The sequence below is a fragment of the Mustela nigripes genome, chromosome 9 (assembly GCF_022355385.1).
Source record: "Mustela nigripes isolate SB6536 chromosome 9, MUSNIG.SB6536, whole genome shotgun sequence".
NCBI lineage: Eukaryota > Metazoa > Chordata > Mammalia > Carnivora > Mustelidae > Mustela > Mustela nigripes.
This window is the reverse complement of record NC_081565.1, coordinates 61,315,478-61,335,188: the sequence shown is the minus strand read 5'-3', so window position 1 is coordinate 61,335,188 and position 19,711 is coordinate 61,315,478. Positions and strand designations below refer to the sequence as shown.

Genomic DNA, 19,711 nt, shown 5'->3' with positions numbered 1-19,711 from the left:
AGGCAGAGACACAGGCAGAGGGAGAAGAGGAAGCAGGCTCTCCACCGAGCAGAGAGTCTGATGCGGGGCTTGATCCCAGAACCCTGGGATCATGACCCGAGCTGAAGGCAGAGGCTTTAACCCACTGAGCCATCCAGGTGCCCCTGAAAAGTTTTTTAAATGCCACACATAAAAGAGAAAAGTGCACACATCACAATTATAGAGCTTGATGAATTATCACAAGTAAAAAAAAAATAGAGCATAACTAACATCCCAGAGGTTCCCCACCTTTTTCCTTCCAGTTACTCTGCCCCCTTTCTCCTCCTCACATGTAGCCATTACTTTGACTTTTAATATCATATAATAATTTTATCTAACATTAAATGTTATGTAAATGGAATCATACAGCATGTGCTCTTTTGTGTCTAGCTTCTTTCACTTAACACTGTATTTGTGATATTTAGCTTACTATTTTAGAAAAGATTTTGTTTATTTATTTGAGAGAGACAGCAAGTGAGCATCAGCAGCGGGGAAGGTTAGAGGGGAAGCGGACTCCCTGCTGAGCAGGGAGCTCAATGTGGGTCTCTATCCCAGGATCCCAGGACCCTGGGTTCATGAACTGAGCTGAAGGCAGCTGCTTAACCAACTGAGCCACCCAGGTGCTCTAGCCATACAATTTTAGATAGCACTAGTTCATTTATTTTCATTGTTTCCATTGTATAAATATATCAACATTTGTATCTTCATTCTATTGATGGCTATTTGGGTTGTTTCCAATTTGGAACTTCACAATTAATGCTGCTACAGATTTTCTTCTATATGTTTTTGATGCATATAATATTGTATTTCCGTTGATGTTTCTGTTTCTCCACATCATCACCGATATTTGTTTCTGTCTTTTTATTTTGAGCCATGTTTTGGTTGTGTATTGTTGGTTCTCATTTTGGCTTGACTGTGCGCTCAATGAAGGCAACTTCACATCTGTCCTGTTCATAGCTGTATCACTATCCATAAAACATAGTGTAAGTAATAATAAACAGCAATAATAAAAAAAATGAGGATGGATTGAAACTAACAACTACATGCAGAGTTTGCATCTTCAGCTTATGTTTATTGTTTTACTTTTATTTGTTAAAAATGAATAGTTTTCAAATGGTGTTATGATTCATGTATCATAAATAATTTCCAATGTTTTCCTTGATGTGAAAACCATAAACTACCTCACCTGTTCCCGACACCCACCCTCCCAAACACATACACGTGCAAATTTAGGGCAATAGCCCAGGGAGAACTAGACATATCTCCCCTCTAATTTTATTCAAATCTTTTGATAGGAAAATTAAATAATTTAACTGCCAAGTAATTTTAGGTATTTTTCTTATATTAAAACAAACACAAATATAATGGTATCCAAACTGATTGAATATTGTGCTTACATAGGAGGCTTGAGTCACTTCAAAGTCTATCTGCATACCCTTAGCCACCATACTCTTCTCAGCCAAGTCTAAAAATCTTTGATAATAATGAGAAATTAATGAAGTGTTTCAGTTGGATAGAATCATGATTCCATTTTTACATTAGGAGGATAATTTTTGACTTGCACTATAGAAGATGAGTTGGAAGGGAAAGGGGTAGGTGAAGAAGCACTGGAGGTAGAGATAGCATTAGGAGAATTATTTAATATTAATCCATTATATAATAATCCAGGTAAGAGATAAATTGGCCTAAACTCACAGCACAGGACATAGAGAAGAAAAGACACCAAGGTTTCTGATTTTTTTTTAGCTACTTCCTTTCCTGTTCACCATGACTCTTTAAAACATCATCTAAATATCTAATTATTGGTTGTGATTTGTATTATACCTGTATAAATAACATCCATATGTAATAGGGTAAATATAAATGTTAATGAGCATTACTATTATTTAATTCCGTATATTTGCAGAAGTTGAATGGACTTCAATATATTCAAAATTAGATCTTATTTAATAGTGTATCAGTTTGCTGCATTATACATAAAGAAGTTTACAACAATTATCTCTGAAGTGATCTAAAAAGTAGTTCACATAACATATAAGCTTCAAGGGAAATCTTTGTATCCATTATACAACTCCCATCTTATTGCAATTGGAGTTCTTAACTGGATCTAAATAAGTTAATCTACTATATGGCTAGAATGTTAATTATTATTGTAATTCACCATATACAGATATTTGATTCTTTAGGGACTCAGTGCCATGAATCCATTTGATTTTCAGTTCAATTCCCCAAACTGTTGCTAATAAATTAACAGTGCTATCCAGGTTTTGAAGTGTTTTGGCATTTTGCATTATCTTCCTTGATGTTCAATATGCTTGAAGTCAGCAAGGCTGGTATTTTCCTCTAATTTTTCAGTTTAAAAAAGCCCCCAAATTTGATTTACTGTGTTTAACAAATGTTATTTATTTAATATCATACATCCGCAAACTGTAAAGGGACTGGAATTCAGATTTCCAGACTTTTTATTCTGATACCAGGTTGTCAGTCTGATACAGCATATGCCTTCCTAAGTACCCTGGATTTTAGTAGCTATTTGGCAAGTTTCTTAACCTGTATATTTCAGTTTTAGTATCTAAAATAAGGAGATAATAACAATAACTCCCTTGAATTATTATAAGGATAAATTTAGTTAATATTTGTGAGGCACTTAAAACAGTGTCAAGCTCATAGTAAGCTCTAAATAAATGTTGGGTTATATATTTATTGTTTTAGCATATCCAACTGACCTGTAAGGACGGTTGGGATCCTCATAGCATACACATTTGGAGAATTCCTAGTTGAATATATGTATTAGGCAAGTTCAGACGTGTATATGGGTAACAGAGCATAAACCTTGTTTCTAATTTAATAACTAAATAAATGTGGTGGCCCAATAATCACACTAGCCTTACTTAATTATTCACATTTCATCCGACCTCGATATGCTCTTCCCAGGGAGAAAAGGCTTCAAGGGTGTGGTAAGTGGACCTGCTGAGATACTTTAAAAAGGAGAAATCAGTGGATTGTAATAGGAACCTCAGCATATTAGCCCACGGGTGCTCAGGAGTGTAATGATCTGCATAGTCTTAGCTAAGAGGGCGTTAGGGGAAACGCTACAAGGGACCCAGCTGGGTACTCTGCAGGAAGTTAAAAATTGTTGAGCTTTGCAAAACATCTGGTGTTAACCATCTGTCTTTGGCAGTACAAAGACTTAAAAGGTCTATGCGGTTCCTTCTGACACCTTGGAGGGCGGAGTTACAGCACCACAGTAACCAGAAGTAGCAAGCTAATTTAAGTACGTTCAGGGATCCGGAGACACTTGCACTTCCTGTTACTACAGTTCAGGCCAAACTGCTGCCAATCCCTAGTTTTTGAGAGCTTCCCCAGCCTTGATTCCTATTGTGGCCACCCTTGGTTCTCCTCAGCTCCAGCGCACACCTGGATGGACTCCACGTAGGTGCTTGGAGTATGGGACAGTTTCGCTCTTCTAGTCAAAGAACACGGACTTCTGCTTGAGAGTTGCTTGTTAAAAGGTTGGTAGGTGGACCCCTTTGGCGCACTCGGGATCTCCCATTGTTGGGAGGCGCAGGAGCCCCGGTGATTAAGACGCTGTCACTGCTGCCCAGCAGCGAGCCCCGACATCCTAGCCAGGCTCCACAGAGCATTCCGAAGCCCCACCCATGGCAACGCCACTCTGACGTTCGCGCGCCGGAGGCAGCCATAGGCCCGCGTCGCGGCCCAGGACGACGTGTGGCGCGTGGACTCCCTCAGGTCCAGCCCTGCGGGAACCCGGTAGGCACTTCCGGGCAAGGTTCTGTGCACCTGTTCCTTCCTTCTTAAGTGTCTTCCCGTCTGGGAAAAAGTGGGCATGCCCCTCCCCAGACAACAAGATGCACCACAGCAAATCTACATTAAGAACAGCGAGGAAGACTAATCCCAAAGCAAGAAGGTGCCAGGCATCTCTAAACTGTTTCGAAGTTCACGTGACCCACTGAGTGTCAGGCCCCAGTGGTCACGTGACACCGCGCGCGCCCTCGCGTAGGGAGAGCCGGCAGGCTCTGTGCGCGCGCTTTCGCCGCTGCCTCTCGAAGGGAGGGTGAGGAGCGGCGGAGTGATCAGGCATCTGGGTCCGCTGCGCGTGCGCAGCGAACAGCTGTCACCCAGTGCGGAACAAGTCTTCCAAATTTCCCAAATCTCCCTGGGCCGGGGGCCACCCTCTTCCTCCTCATCTTCCTCCTCTGGGTCGTATCCCGGTCCACCCCGAGCGCCAGGTAACCGCTTTTCCGGACTCCGGGCGAGGGATGGTGGGGGGAGGGGCTCGGGCGGTCTTCTCGGCACTGCCCCCCTCTGCTCCGAGCCGCTGGGGGTGTCGGCGGTCGGGGCAGCGGAGACGCAGCACTGGAGACGCTGGGTCCACGACTGCCGCCGATGTCATGCTGGGGAGAGAGTGGCCGGTCATAGTCGCAGCGGAGGGAGGCGGGAGCCAGTGACAGTCCGCTCCGGCCCTCTCGGGGGTTCGGTCCCCGCGCTCGCCGTTCTCCCGGGGGTCGAAGTCTGGGTCCCCCTCCTTCGGGCAGAGCAGCGCGCGGGTGGTCCAGGGATGCCGACTCCTTTCCATTCCCCTTCCAGCCTGGTCTGCGGGGGACTCCAGGGAGGTACGGCCTGCTTCGCTCTCGGTGCCATCTCTTCTCTGGAACTGTCACGACCCGGGGGTTTCGGTGAAAGCAGGGGCTCCTCTCCAGAACATCTCGCCGCAGGCAGGTAGCCCCTCCCCGGGTTCGTCCGCAGCCCCCTTGCTGCTCTTTTGGTTTTTTTCGGCAAGGGACCATCTCTTCTTGCAGTGCCTGAAACCACGATGCGGTGTAGACAGTGGGAGCTTAATAAATGAGTTGGATCGCTCCGCGTGGAATGCCAGGCACCGGCGGGACGTGGCGAAGGGTGGGGATGTGGAGGGGGGAGTTAGGCAGGCTGAAGCTCTGGGTTCGAGCTTGGGTTTTTCCTCCAGGCGAGCCAATGAAACCAACCGGGCTAGATTCAGATGCTTTAAGCCGGGTGGACTCAGAGCCAGCCTTGCCCTACACTGCCCGGTGCAGGTCTGCAAGGACTGGCTTTGGTTGTGGGCGATGCTCAGGAGGGTTTTGTAAGGTTTCTGCTCCAGGAGAAGAGAGGACATTTTTTTTTTTTTTTTTTTAAACTTGGTAAATTACCCTCAAGGCGGTTTATCAAGACCTGATTTGGAAATGTGCGTTAGAAGTTGGCGTTGGTTCACCCTATCTCGATGTAAGTTTATGGTAGGCTCAGTTCCACCTACGTTCGGACCAAGTTTTGACCTATTTCACTCCCTTGGATGTGCTGGAATTTTAATTTTTCATCGGGAAATTCGGCTTCACCGTTTCTATGGTAACATTTGCTAATATAATTTCTAAGTGTTGTGGCTGGAAATTAGTGGCTTTAATTCTTAAAGCTCCATTTTTGCCGTGAAACACTTAGTTCTCCTTTATGATCATTACTCAAATTCTGCCTTGCTGGTCCACCCCCCCCCCCGCTTTGTTTTGGGATGTATTACACGGCTATACCTTTTTTTTTAAGGCCCTCTTTCTCCCAATTTAAGGCATTATGAAAAGTTTGCATACAATCTTTACAACATTCCACGAACTTGGTGGTACAATACAATTTAAATTGGAGACTATTAACAGATTTTAATCGGTTGCTTGTCTAAAATTAAAAATATGTTTTAAACCTTGTAGGTGCACAAATGCTTTTAAAAAAATCCATTATTAATTTTTCTATAAGAATGAAGATTTTAATAAGCTGAATAGGTACATAATTTTTAAAAAGTTGCTTAGATTTAAATTTCAAATGAAGGACGAAAATCTGGTATTTTGAGTTCTCTGCTTGACACCAGAACCACCCAGGCCTAAGTTAGGTGCCTAACTAAACTTGGGTAGTCTGTGATTTCTTCTCTTTCTTTTTCTCATTGTTTTGTCTTTGTTTCTTGACTGGTTCCCCCCCCCCCCCCCGCCTTAGAATGGGCTTTGAGAACAGGTTCTTTTTTTTTTTTTTTTTTCTTTGCTATATTTCTAGCAATTTACCATAATTCTTGGGGGCGCTAAAATAAAATATCCTCTTTCTTTTTAAGTAACAATTTTATTAAGATATAACTCACATACCACGTAATCCACCTATTTAAAGTGTACAATCCAGTGGTTTTAGTATTGCATGGAATTGTGCAACTGTTATCAGAATCGATATTAGAACATTTTTATCATCTCCAAAGAAGCCCTGTTCCCATTAGCAGTTATTGTCCCTTTCTCTTCAGCTCCTATCTCCTTTGGCCCCAACCAGTGACTAATCTGCTTTCTGTCTCAATGAATTTACCTATTTTGGACATTTCATGTAAGTATAACCGTACAATAAGTGGGTTTTTTGGACTGGAGTCTTTCGGTTAGCATAATGTTTTCAATGTTCATCCATCATGTAACATCTATCAGTACTTTATTCCTTTTTATGGCTGATTTGTATTCCATTGTATGGATATATCACTTTTTGTTTATTCATTAGTTGATGGGCATTTGAGTTGTTTGTACTTTTTGGCTATTAGGAATAATGTGCTATGAATATTCACAAACTAGTTTTAGTATGTATGTGTGATTTTCTTTATTCTTGGATATATGCCTAGTAAGAATTGCTGGGTTAAATCTTTTTCTTGAGTGAATAGATGGATGAAGAATGGATAGTTAGGGTTGAAGGATACTCTCTCCAGGCCTTTGAGGGACCTACTCTGCTCCACCACCAGCTCCCTTTCTCTGGAGGCCAGAAGTCTCTGTGTGGGGCTTTGTCCTATGGATAGTGATGTTTTTTCCTTGTCTGGGTGTCTTTAAGATCATCCATTTATGTTAGCCAGTTTTTCTTCATACAGCAAATGATTATTCCCTTGATACTAATTTGTTATATATTTATTAGAGATGATAAAACAGGTATATTCCATACTATCATTAAACTCAGTGTCTAATGCCGGTCTTTCGGTCTTTTAAAGTAATATAAATTTATTTTATATTTTATACACACACACACACACACACACACACTCCTCTGCCCACCTCCATTTCTAATATGAATTTTTTTGGGAGTTGTGCAAGAGTTAAAGTCACTGTTTTTCTTCACTTGCTACCAATCTAGAAGGTTTTGTGGAAACTAAAATATAAATTTTAAAATACTGTGTTATTATCTTTAAAATATTATATTGCACATCCTCAAAGATTCTCATTTCCCCACCCTCCACGCCCTTTGGAACAATCCAATCCTTTCCCTGAGAATCAAGTCCTTTCAGCTCTCTCTCAGTAAGGCTTTGCCCAGCCAAATTTTTCCCCCCATTTCCTGGCTAGGTGGGGCTGGTACCTTGCTCACCTTCTTGTTCCCTCTACCTTGACTGCTACCCTGACCTGTTCTTCTTTTCTGGTTAATTCCATCTCATCCTTCAGATAGCTTACTTAGCTCAGTTGTTACTTCTTCAAGTTGGTCTTCCCTCTATACTGTACACTAGCTATAGCAGTATTTTGTAATCTCCTTCATAGTCTTAAACAATTATACGATTAGTCGTGGATTACTGTTTACTCTCCACCACCATGTATGTATGCACAGAAAAAGTTTTGTGCAAAATGTTTTAAGTGGTTAATTTCTTCTGGGTGATGAACTTATGGGTAATTTTTCTCATTTGTTTCTGTGTGCATTTTCTGAATTCTCTATGTATCAGTATGACTTTCGTGAACAAGAGAGTAAAGAAAAATCATCAGTAATTGCCATTTTTTTTTTTAAAGATTTTACTTATTTATTTGTCAGGCATAGAGGGAGAGCGAGCGAGTGAGCACAGGCAGACAGAGAGGCAGGCAGAGGCAGAGGGAGAAGCAGGCTCTGCCGAGCAAGGAGCCCGATGCGGGACTCCATCCCAGGACGCTGGGATCATGACCTGAGCCGAAGGCAGCCGCTCAACCAACTGAGCCACCCAGGCGTCCCGCCATTTTTATTTTAATAAAATTCCTTCTACTCTCTTGTTTTAGGAAACTAGATAAGATTTTACTATAGCTTTAAATATCAAACTTTTATTACATTTTAATTCTTTCTCATATCTAGGGATGATAGGGAAGGTGAGCATATTTTACCATTGGTTGTCTAGGGATGGAATTTCTGGTATTGAAATTAAGCTGATTCTTAGGAATAGAATCTAGCTTTGATACTATTAGTCTATGATAGTGTAGATAACTCATTTTCCTTTTTTTCTGAGAAATGTCTTTGTTCTATCACATTTGTATGCTTCATAGTACAGAGTTTTTCATTGCACAGTTACTTGTTATTTGCACTGTCTTATTTTTGCTGGGTAGTTTGTTCTGCCTAATAGTGGGTATATTTCTTCAGTAAGTATTTTAACACGTACTGTGTATCATGTGCTAGGTTAGATGTGGAGCATACAGCAAATGAACACAACAGACAAGTGATTCTCTACCATTTCCTGGAAGAAGATTATTTTGAGTATGAATGTTTTGTTACACTGTTGCTCTACATTTTCAGATACACTGTGGCTTCAGCTACTATGGTATTTATAAGCTGTTGCTCCATAGAATCTTTAAAATTTATTGTAGATTTTTTTTTTGCATATGTGTTATTTATTATTGAGGGTAAATACTTACAGAGCAGAATCATGTGTCATAAACCCTTTTGATGCTGACTTCTTTTTTTAGATCTCCATCCAGTAATAGTTATTAATTTGACATCTCTACTTGTTAACTGTAACTAGGTGAACTGGGATCTTTCCTCTCAGCACTGCTTCTCTGGGTTTCTCATGGATCTCATCCCATTTCACTGCTCACTTGGGGGGAACCTGTGAGTTATCCCAGGTATCTCATCACATCCAGACTGTCGGCACCTTATCATTTCTGCTTTCAAAATATATATTAGATCAGTCCTCTAGTCTCTGCTTGGTATCATCTCAGTAGCCAGTCCAGACTCTTTCCTATTTCTGCTCCATTCATGATCTTTTAAAATGCAAATTGGAACATTCTCATTGCTCTGGGGAGACTTAAAATTCCTGCATGATCTCTTCCTGTCTGAAGGAAGCAATCTCCAAACCTTATCTAGATGGTTTTAATTTTCCTCTCTGCCCATTGGCTTTTCTTTTTGTTAAAGTGTACAGGCCCTTGCTGAAGGTGCTGTTTTCTGTCAGACTTTCTTCCCACTTTCTTTTTGGTACATCATTTCAGTCTCTGCTTGAATGTACTTGCTTAAAGAATCCTGACCTGTCACGTGCACCTCTCCTCCAATCTAAATCAGCTTTCCTGATGATAATTTATCTTAATTCCCTAATTGTTTCCTCCCACAGCACTTAAGCATATAGCAATGTATACAATAGATCAGTAATTCCCAACATTTCAAGAAAAGGATTGTTTTGAGCGTGAATGTTTAGTTACACTATTGCTCTTTATTTATGTGATTATTTGATAGTTTCTAGACTGTAAGAATTCTACAAGGGCAGGGACCCAAGTATTTTCATTCACTTCTATAAGTCCAGGATTCTGCTTTGTACACTGTGCTGTACTCTGATATTTTCTGTCTTGTTCCATATCACATATTATAAAAATATTGATATAATCCATCAAATTGGGTAGGATTGCAGGCTGCAGTATGAACAACAAGTTCTAAGGATATATGAGGAAAATGCTTTGCTTACATTAAGTCCTCTCCTGCCTTTTTAAACACAATTGCTATTTTCTAATTCTTGTCTGATTGGAAGTCCAAGTGTGTATAGCTATCCTATACCTTTACTATTATATCCCTGAAAGCTAGTTCTGCTTAGAAATTCTGACCTGGTCTCAAAGGAGAGTTGCTTAAGGTCAGGTTGAGAAAAATCTAAGTCAGACTCTACCTTAGATCTTGTCCTCTAGGTTTCTCCGGGCCACAGATAGCCAATACTCTTTTACCCTATTTGGCAAAGCTCACTGCAGGTGTGTGGTAAGTTACTGGTAAGGCTGGCCTCTAATCACTTTTATTTTCTCAATTTGTTTCAAACCAAACAAAATTCCAAAAGTGGTAACAAAGGGATCAAGGCAAACAAGTGTTTGTGAAGGGCTGAACTAAGGAGCCTGGCTTGGTAAGGATGTCATGTCATATTCAGTAGATAAGAACTGATCACTAGAGCTGTGGTTCTCATTTATTCACTTCACCAGAACCTCTGCAAGGAAGGCTTGGGGCTCTTTGGTCTCCACCAATGAAATACTGATCTCTTATCTATTTTGCTAACAAAATAGTAGAAATAACCTAAATATCTAGCATAAGGGCTATTTAACTGCACACTGTGATGTGATATTTGTATCTTGGATGAATATTTTAAAATGTTAGAATTATTCCAAACCTATGTTTAATGAAAGAAAATTATACAAAATTTTATACATCACAGGACCTTAGTTGTGTTTCATTGTGTTTTTATAAATGTACATATGCTTGAGAAAAGAAACTGGAATGCTAATTAGATAGTGAAATTACTGGTAATTTTTATTTTCCTTCTTAGAGATTTTTTAGAATGAGCATTGTTGCATTTCTAATTAGGGATACTAGTTGAAAATCAAATTTCCTGTACATTAATTTAGGTACTGAAAATAGTAAAAATAATACCTTTATTAAATGCTGGATAGTGCCCAGATTTCTAGTGGCTGTGTTTTGGGGACCCCTGTCAAAGTGGGATGTGTATTTCACCTTCACAATCTTCATAGTCTTCCACTGCACAGTGATCCATGTTTCTTCTCCTGGTCTGTTTTTTTATTTTTTTCTTCCCTGTCTACATTATTAAAGCTTACCTTGTTTTTCATCTTTACTGCTGAAGTAGAACTGTATCTTTTCATGCCCTACTTACGCATGTTGATAATGAATGTTTAACTGATGGTTGCCCGTAGCATGATAATTTGGAAAATCCTAATATCCCTTATTACATCCTGCTGTGTGGCATGAATTAAAGGGATAGAAAGGATTTTGGATGAATTAGGGATTATGCAGGGACATCTTCTTTCTGTTAACTTTGTCAGGTTCAAACAAAATTGAAGGAAACATATAGTGATAGTTTATTTTTTTTAAGATTAAAAATTTTTTTAAAAATATTTTATTTATTTATATGACAGAGAGAGAGAGATCACAGGCAGGCAGAGAAGCAGGCAGAGAGAGAGAGGGAAGCAGGCTCCCCGCTGAGTAGAGAGCCTGATGTGGGGCTCAATCCTAGAATCCTGAGATCATGACCCAAGCCAAAGGCAGAGGCTTAACCCACTGAGCCACCCAGGCGCCCCTTTTTAAAGATTTTTAAAAAATTTATTAATCTGACAGACAGTGAGAGGGAACACGAGCATGGGGAGTGGGAGTGAGAGAAGCAGGCTTCCTGCCCAGCAGGGAGCCCAATGAGGAGCTCTATCCCAGGACCTTGGGATCATGACCTCAGCAGAGGCTGAAAGACCGAGCCACCCAGGCGCCTCTGTAGTGATAGTTTAAATGTATAATCATCACACAGTGAATTTTTCGAAACCTATGTTTGAAATTGTTCAGTGTTTTAGCATTCAAACCTTAGTAAATTATGCTTTTGAAAATGTATTTGATAGCCATACAAAATAGTTATACTAACTATTGATTTACTATTTTCTAGAGAAAGAATTGGAAACTTTAGAAATTAGAAATGTCTAAGTATGGACAATTTGTTGGACAGATAGGACTTTTGGCAGGGGGGATGTGTGTGTTTGTGTGTGTGAGTGATAGTACTTTTAGGAGTTTTCATAGTTCTCTTCTCATTTTTAGCATGGGAGTTTCAGAAATCTGAACTTTACCAGTTGATCTAGACCATGTCAGGCATTAAAGGACTAATGTTCTCAGTGTCACTCTGTAATTAGACTCATAAGAAGAACTAGGACCTGGATACAAAGCATGCTTGTCCATTCTTCAGGGCTCTTTCTAGGAAGTCTTGCTTCTTGGGAAAGCACATCATTTAGTGACAGGCAGATCCCAGCAGATGGACACGGGTAGTGTTGAGGGGTAATCTTTTTTTTTTTTTTTTAATTATTATTTTGTATTTTTTAAAGATTTCATTTCTTTATTTGACATAGAGAGAGAAAGACAGTGAGGGAGGGAGCACAAGCGGGGGGAGTCGGGGAGGGAGAAGCAGGCTCCCCATGGAGCAGGGAGCCCAATCAGGGCTCTATCCCAGGACCTGGGATCATGACCAGAGCCACTTAATGATTGAGCCACCCAGGTGCCCCCGTTGGGGAGTAATCTAAACAAGTTTTTACCTGTGGGGCTTCTCTGACCCTTGAGAGTATTCACCTTTCTCATCAGAATATTCTTCCTGCAGGTACATTTTCTCCTGTTGAAGAGGTTAAAGAAGTCAAATTCTTTATTTTGGCTCTATCTTTATCTCCATCTTCTAACTAGTTTCTCAGACATTTGTTTAAATACCAGACCTAAGGGTATTTGTCTGTGATTCAACATTAGCCTTGTTGCTTCTGTTGTGTTTTGGAAATGCATCAGATACTTAGAAAGCACACAGGTGTCCCTTTGAGGGGAAGTCTGATGGTACAGTCTCCCCCACCACCCTTCCCGCCCCAGGCTGCTTATCTCACCCATTCTGTTTTTATTTAACTTTCAAAAGGCACTATCACCTTGATAGTTGGACACTTTACTGAGAACTCTCAACATTCAGGGCAGCTTACATTAGTAGGAGGAATTTGGACCTGAGATAGGTAAATTCATTCCTTTTTGATAATTTAACTTACTAAAATCATTAGAGTATAAATGTATATTAAAATATTATTTTAAGTGGGCAATGCAAAGTATACAACAACATATACAGTTTAGAAGATATAAATGGGGGGTGCTTGGGTGGCTCAGTGGGTTAAGTGTCAGACTGTTGATTTTGGCTTAAGTCATGATCTCAGGGTCATGAGATCAAGCCCTGCATCTGGCTCTGTGCTCACTTAGTGGGGAGACTGCTTGAGATTCTTTCCCTCTGAGGCTCCCCCCATCCCCCAATGTATGCTCCTTCTCAAATAAATAAGAACATTTTAAAAAAAGAGAAGATAAAAATAGAAGATATAAAAGAGAAGATATAAATAAATAGGTAAAAATTGCATATTCTCACTTTTGCTATCAGACAGCCAGTTTCTTCATTTTGGTTAACCACCATTAAATCCGTTTCTTTTAGGGCTTTTCAGAGATATTTTACATATTCTATATAGGATATTCTATAAAGCTTGTATATGTATATGTATACATTTTTTAATACAAATCATAGTGTCTGTACTTGTTCTGAATATTTTTTCATTTAACACTGTAACTTAATGTGATTTTTTAAAAAATATTTTATTTATTTATTTGATAGAGAGCGCGCACAAGTAGGCAGAGGAGCAGGCAGAGAGAGAGGGAGGAGCAGGCTCCCCATGGAGCAGGGAGCCTGGGTGCAGGGTTGAGTCCCAAGACCCCAGGATCATGACCCACCTGAGCTGAAGGCCTAGCGATGAAACCACCCCAGCTTCCCTCGAATGTGATTTTAAAAATATGAATACATGCAGAGCTCTTTTTAAAAATGATCCCACAGTAATTACATTTTATGCATCTACCATAATTTATTTAACCAATGCAATATTAAAAGTCATTTAGCTTGATTCTGTTTCTATATAATGGTCTATTTATGTACCATTACCTCAGTGTTTCATTTTTATTTTTTAAATTTTTACCTCAGTGTTTTAATTGTTGAAGCTTTATAACATGTTTTTGGGACTTTTCAGTCTGTTCTTATTTTCCCTCATTATATTTAACTTTAGAATCAATTTGTCAAGTTCCAGGAAGCTATTGATAGTTTTATTAGGAATGTCTTTCATTTATGGACTTACTTAGAGAAATACCTTTCAGATGCTGACTTTTCCTGCCCAGAAATATGGTATGCCTTTCCATTTAAATGTTCTTTTAAGTCCTTAGAAAGGACATTAAAAAAATATCTTTACACAGATCTTTTATTTTATTTTAAAAATAATTTTCTTACTTTACTTTGGACAATCTCAAACTTTTAGAAGTGTTGCAGTTATAGTACAAAGAACTACATGCTTTATTGCTTCTCAGTATTTCAGTAGATATTTCCAAAAAGGCAGTTTCCTATAAAACCACAATATTTCCACCAAAATCAAGAAGTTACCACTGATAAGTACTTTCACCAAATCTTTAGATTTTTTTTTTTAATGTATCACTATTGTAATTGTGATGTTTCTTGTAGCAAACGTATCCATTCCAGAATGATGCATTACATTTTCTTGTTCTGAGGTCTTTTAAGCATCCCTTCATTTTCAAGTAGTCTTTAGTCTTTCCTTGATTCTCTTTTTCTTTTTTTTCAAAGATTTTATTTATTTATTTGACAGACAGAGATCACAAGTAGGCAGAGAGGCAGGCAGAGAAGTAGGTTCCCTGCTGAGCAGAGAGCCCGATGTGGGCGCTCAATCCCAGGACCCAAGCTGAAGGCAGAGGCTTTAACCCACTGAGCCACCCATGTGCCCCTTGTGATTAGAATCTTGAGGCATCATTGGCCGGAATATCACGGAGGTGGAACTCTATTTTTTTTTTTTTTAAGATTTTATTTATTCATTTGACAGACAGAGATCTCAAGCAGGCAGAGAGAGAGAGGAAGGGAAGCAGGCTCCCTGTTGAGCAGAGAGCCGGACGTGGGGCTCGATCCCAGGACCCTGAGACCATGACCCTAGCCAAAGGTAGAGGCTTTAACCCACTGAGCCACCCAGGCGCCCCGGAACTCTATTCTTTTTATTACATCTTTTCAGGTGGTACATAATTTCATTTTGTTCTGTTATTGGTAATGTTCACTTTGATTGCTTAAGATCTTCTACACTAGACTCTTCTGTGCTTCTCTATTTTTTTGTTTTGAAAAACTATGTAAATAACTTAAGTTTTAATTTAAATTTATTTATCTTTATCAATTAGGATTTATGACTTCCTGTCCTATTCAATGAATTATAATCTGTTAATATTGTTATTTATATTGACACTTAAATTGTCATAGGTTTGTTCAATGGGAATCCTTTATGTTTGGTTCTGTATGCTTTTGACATGTCCTATCATTCTTTGGGCATTCCCTCCCTTTTGGGCACAGTGAGATATGCAGGCTCATCTTGAACTTTTCTTACCCCAAATATTTAGAAGCCAGGTGGTTATTGATATTGGGATGTTCCTCCCGTGCCTTCTCAATGAACCAAGCTAGAGAATATGTGTATGTTCAGATACACATTTATGTATATTAATCCATAAATATACATGCACACACACAAAAATTATATAACAAATACTAGTATTGGTGCATTCTTGTACTCTGGAATGAGTTTTTAGTCATGGCTTATTATTTTATTTTTTAAGATTTTATTTATTTGAGAAAGAGAGAATGAAAGAGAAAGAAAGCATGAGAAAGGGGAGGGTCAGAGGGAGAAGTAGACTCCCTGTTGAGCAGGGAGCCTGATGTGGTACTTGATCCTAGGACTCCAGGATCATGAGCTGAGCTGAAGGCAGTCGCCCAACCAACTGAGCCACCCAGGCCCCCATGGTTATTATTTTAATGTGCTTTTGGATTTTGCTTCCTCTTTTTTTTTTTTTTTTTCTTTGTGGTGGGCTGCAAAGCAAAGTTTGTTGAGTGATAGTGAGCGATAGTACAAAGCACCTGAAGAGTAAGGGGGCCTGAGAGGGTTGCCTGCTTCCTCATTTAAAAAAATAATTTTCGTCAATACTCTTAAAATTGTTCTGCAGTTTTCTTGGGCCATTTTTCAAGTTTTGTTATCCATTTAGGCATGCTTCTTAAAGGACTTTAGAGCTTTAGAGCTCCCCCCCACCGTGCTCAGCAATAGCTTAAATAATATTGGATTATGTTTCTTAAACATTGAACATAATTCTATGAAACCATCTGGGCTTGGTACTGCAAGTTTATTCTTGATTTAGTGGGCTTTTGGTTTGCTTTATTATGGTAGCTGAAGAGCCTAGCAAAGAGGTCATTTATATTTGGGGTCTGGGTTTTGGGGATACTAAATGTGCGGTCAGTTCATGGCATCTACTTGCTGTTTGACTTCAGGGGAATGATTTCCATTTCTGAGCCTTAGTTTCATCATCTCTCAAATGGGAATAATCACAGCTGACTAATAGCACAGAAAACTAGTAAGAATGAAAATGAAGTATTGTATGTTACAGCATAGTAAAGAACCAAAACAGATACAGTTTTTTAAAAAGATTCATTTAATAAGGTTTCAGTGTTCAAAGAGTTGTCAGTGAGGATCATCTTTAGTATAATACTGTTGAAAGAGTTTGTGCAGATGGCCCATACTACTCTGCAAAAGACCAGGCTGTAAACAACAAAGAAAGTTATGAATCAAACAAACAAAATGTGATGAGTTTATTTTCATGAACATTAATGAGGGTTTGGTCTTATATTTATTAAAATCATAATTTAAATCAAGGAGAAGCATGGAGTAACATAATGATTTTCCTTTGTGTTCGTATCATGATTATATTTGTGATTATTATAGTTTGGTTAAGTATTTGAGATTTCAAAGAAGGGTAAACTCATCTAAAGAGATGTTGAAAATACTTTCATGTGTTTATAGATTCAGTTCGAATGTTAAAGAAACCCTGAATTGGTATTAAGATTAAAAGAATAAAAGATTTACAAATACCAGTGCAAGGTACTGTGCCAGCATTGCATATGAGATGAGAATATAGTAAATCCTTTTCCGGCAAGCTTGTTTTTTTGGACAGGTAGTTACCAAAAAATGTGCAAATTGTCACAGTTCTTTAAAATAGTGCTCCTTGCATTCATTAATAATGGAATAAGCAAGGACTCTCAGATTATTGTGTCTGATATTTTCCAACCCTTTTTTCTTCCCTCTCAGTATAGCTGATACTATGTGTGGCTTATGTGATTACGAATCTTTAGAAATAATTTCAAAGTTTTCATACAAAACTAAATTTAAATATGTTTTCAAAATATTTCAAATTTTAGACATCTTATGCTTGAAAATAGTAATAAGTGATTTACCTCGCCTCTCATGAGTTTTTCTGATAGAGAGTGTAGGTAATCTCAGTTGTAAATGTGAAATGGGCTTCACTGTAAAGCTGATGGTAGTTGATATGGGTTCCATCGCAGGCGCTGAGTTTATCTGTTCCAGGGATGGGGCAGGTGGTACAGTCTGAAAGTCCAAGGTGAGGCGCTGGCCAGCAAGCCTTCCACAGGGGCTTGGGGTGCGCAGTGGGTGACACAGGCCTGTGGTTGTCATTATGCTGCCATAGGTGGCTGGAGTCTGGGTATTGGAACCTGGAGATTCTGGTAGGTCTTGCCTGTGCCAGGGAGCATTTCCTCTTTCCCAGGTCTTCTGACTGAGGAGACAATCCAAGCCTGGCAGACTTCTTGGTAGGAAGTCACAATTAATGTGCAATGCAAGTTTTGGCTGTTTTGAGTGTCCTTATCAATCACCCTGCATAATAATAGGGATTTAGAAAACAAATGAGGTTTCTAAATTCACAGTCATAGGAGAACAATCTTTTTTTCCCCCTATTCATGCAGAAATGTTAGTTGGCATTGATTGCATAATTTTTTGCTCCTGTCTGGACCCATATTTTAGTATAGTTCCGTGATTTTCCTAAAGTTGGCATTAACAGGGAATGAAGTTTTCTTTTATAACTCAAATTTTAGAAAATTCTGTAGTTTCTCTTCTTAGCTCTTTTCATAAAGGTCGTGAATCTCAATCAGATACAAATTTGCATGTTTTAAAAATGATTTTTAAATTTTTCATAACTTTTAAAAAATATTTATTATAGGGGTGCCTGGGTGGCTCAGTGGGTTGAGCCTCTGCCTTTGGCTTGGGTCATGGTCTTAGGGTCCTGGGATCGAGCCCTGCATTGGGCTCTCTGCTTGGTGGGGAACCTGCTTCCCCCTCTCTCTCTCTGCCTGTCTGCCTACTTATGATTTCTCTCTGTCAAATGAATAAATAAAATTTAAAAAAAATATATTTATTTTAGAGGGAGCGGGAGAGAGAGAGCCTGGTAGGAACACAAGAACAGGGGGAGGGAGAAGCAGACTCCCTGCTGAGCAGGGAGCCCAGTGCAATGTGGGACTCCATCCCAGGGCCCTGGGATCATGATCTGAGCTGAAGGCAGAGGCTTAATCCACTAAGCCACCAAACATTTTCTTGTTCCATGCTTAGATGTTTTATTGATATACGGGTTAGAGATTATGTTTGGCTTTAAAATAGTTAGATTTAGAAAGAGTCTAGGAGTAAAGAATTAAAACAATTAGTATTTCCATTCTTAAAAAATAAATTTAAGGCCAAGATAATCCTTTCTCTGTCTTGTTATCATTGTCTATCAGGTAATTTATGATTCCATGTAGTATCCATATTTAGAATTTATTTTTTAGTTCAAAAGTGTATGCATTTATACTTACTGAGTTTTTTTTTTTTTAAAGATTTTATTTATTTATTTGGCAGACAGAGATCACAAGTAGTCAGAGAGGCAGGCAGAGAGAGAGAAGAGGAAGCAGGCTCGCTGCTGAGCAGGAGCCCGATGTGGGGCTCGATCCCAGGACCCTGGGATGACGACCTGAGCCGAAGGCAGAGGCTTTAACCCACTGAGCCACCCAGGCGTCCCTGAGTTTTTTTTTTGTTTGTTTGACTGTATTCTCTGTACCTTTGACAATTAAATAGTAAGATCTGATACGAAATTTCCCTGCATTGCAATGTGAGAAATTGCTTTTATGAAACACTACAAACTACTTTCTAGATGAAAAGATTTATTACTTAGGATTACTGCTGTTTGTAAACTTTCTTTTCTTCTGCTGTTAATGATGCGTTTATGTAAAAATTTCCTCCCAGATCAAAGGGTATTGGTAGGATGCTCAGTTTATATAGCTAGAAAAGATTTTTATCCTAGTGTACAAATGATTTTTTTACACAAATTACCTTTTATTTTTTTATTTTTTTAAAGATTTTATTTATTTGACAGAGAGATCACAAGCAGGCAGAGAGGCAGACAGAGAGAGAGTGAGAAGCAGGCTCCCCGCCGAGCAGAGAGCCCGACGCGGGGCTCGATCCCAGGACCCTGAGACCATGACCTGAGCCGAAGGCAGCGGCCCAACCCACTGAGCCACCCAGGCGCCCCCACAAATTACCTTTTAATGCTAAAATCATTGTGGGTGTTATAATTGATGATTATTTAAAAGTCAGTTATTTTACCAAAGGAGCGATACTTGAGTGTTCATTCATTTAATCTGTAAATTTAAAGATATTTAGTTATATAGTTATGTTATTGGTGGTATAACAGAGTAAGACTAAGGAGAGGAGACCCAAGCAATTTATTGCCATTTTAAGTACTTGAATACAAATACATAATCCAATCAGACTTTCAATTAAAATAATGTCACAAAATATAGTTAGAAAACAACTTTTTTTTTTTTAAAGATTTTTTTTTTTTTTTTTTTATTTGTCAGAGAGAGAGAGAGCGTGAACACAGGCAGACAGAATGGCAGGCAGAGGCAGAGGGAGAAGCAGACTCCCTGCTGAGCAAGGAGCCTGATGTGGGACTCGATCCCAGGACGCTGGGATCATGACCTGAGCCGAAGGCAGCTGCTTAACCACCTGGGTGGCTCAGTTGGTTAAGCAGC

At 39.4% G+C, this 19,711-nt stretch overlaps 1 protein-coding gene across 9 annotated transcripts in view; it reads left to right on the top strand.

The window, feature by feature from the left end:
• The first annotated feature begins 4,067 nt into the window (after positions 1–4,067).
• Positions 4,068–19,711, top strand: part of KDM4C (lysine demethylase 4C) — a 497,442-nt gene continuing 481,798 nt past the window's right edge. For 4 of the 9 annotated variants that reach the window (XM_059411672.1, XM_059411669.1, XM_059411676.1 and 1 more), the window contains exons 1-2: positions 4,184–4,268; positions 4,627–4,754. The gene's annotated coding sequence lies outside the window, so the exon portion shown is untranslated. Of the gene's footprint in view, positions 4,269–4,626; positions 4,759–19,711 lie in introns of all 9 variants that reach the window. The other 5 variants (XM_059411674.1, XM_059411671.1, XM_059411675.1 and 2 more) reach the window with 5 other exon arrangements.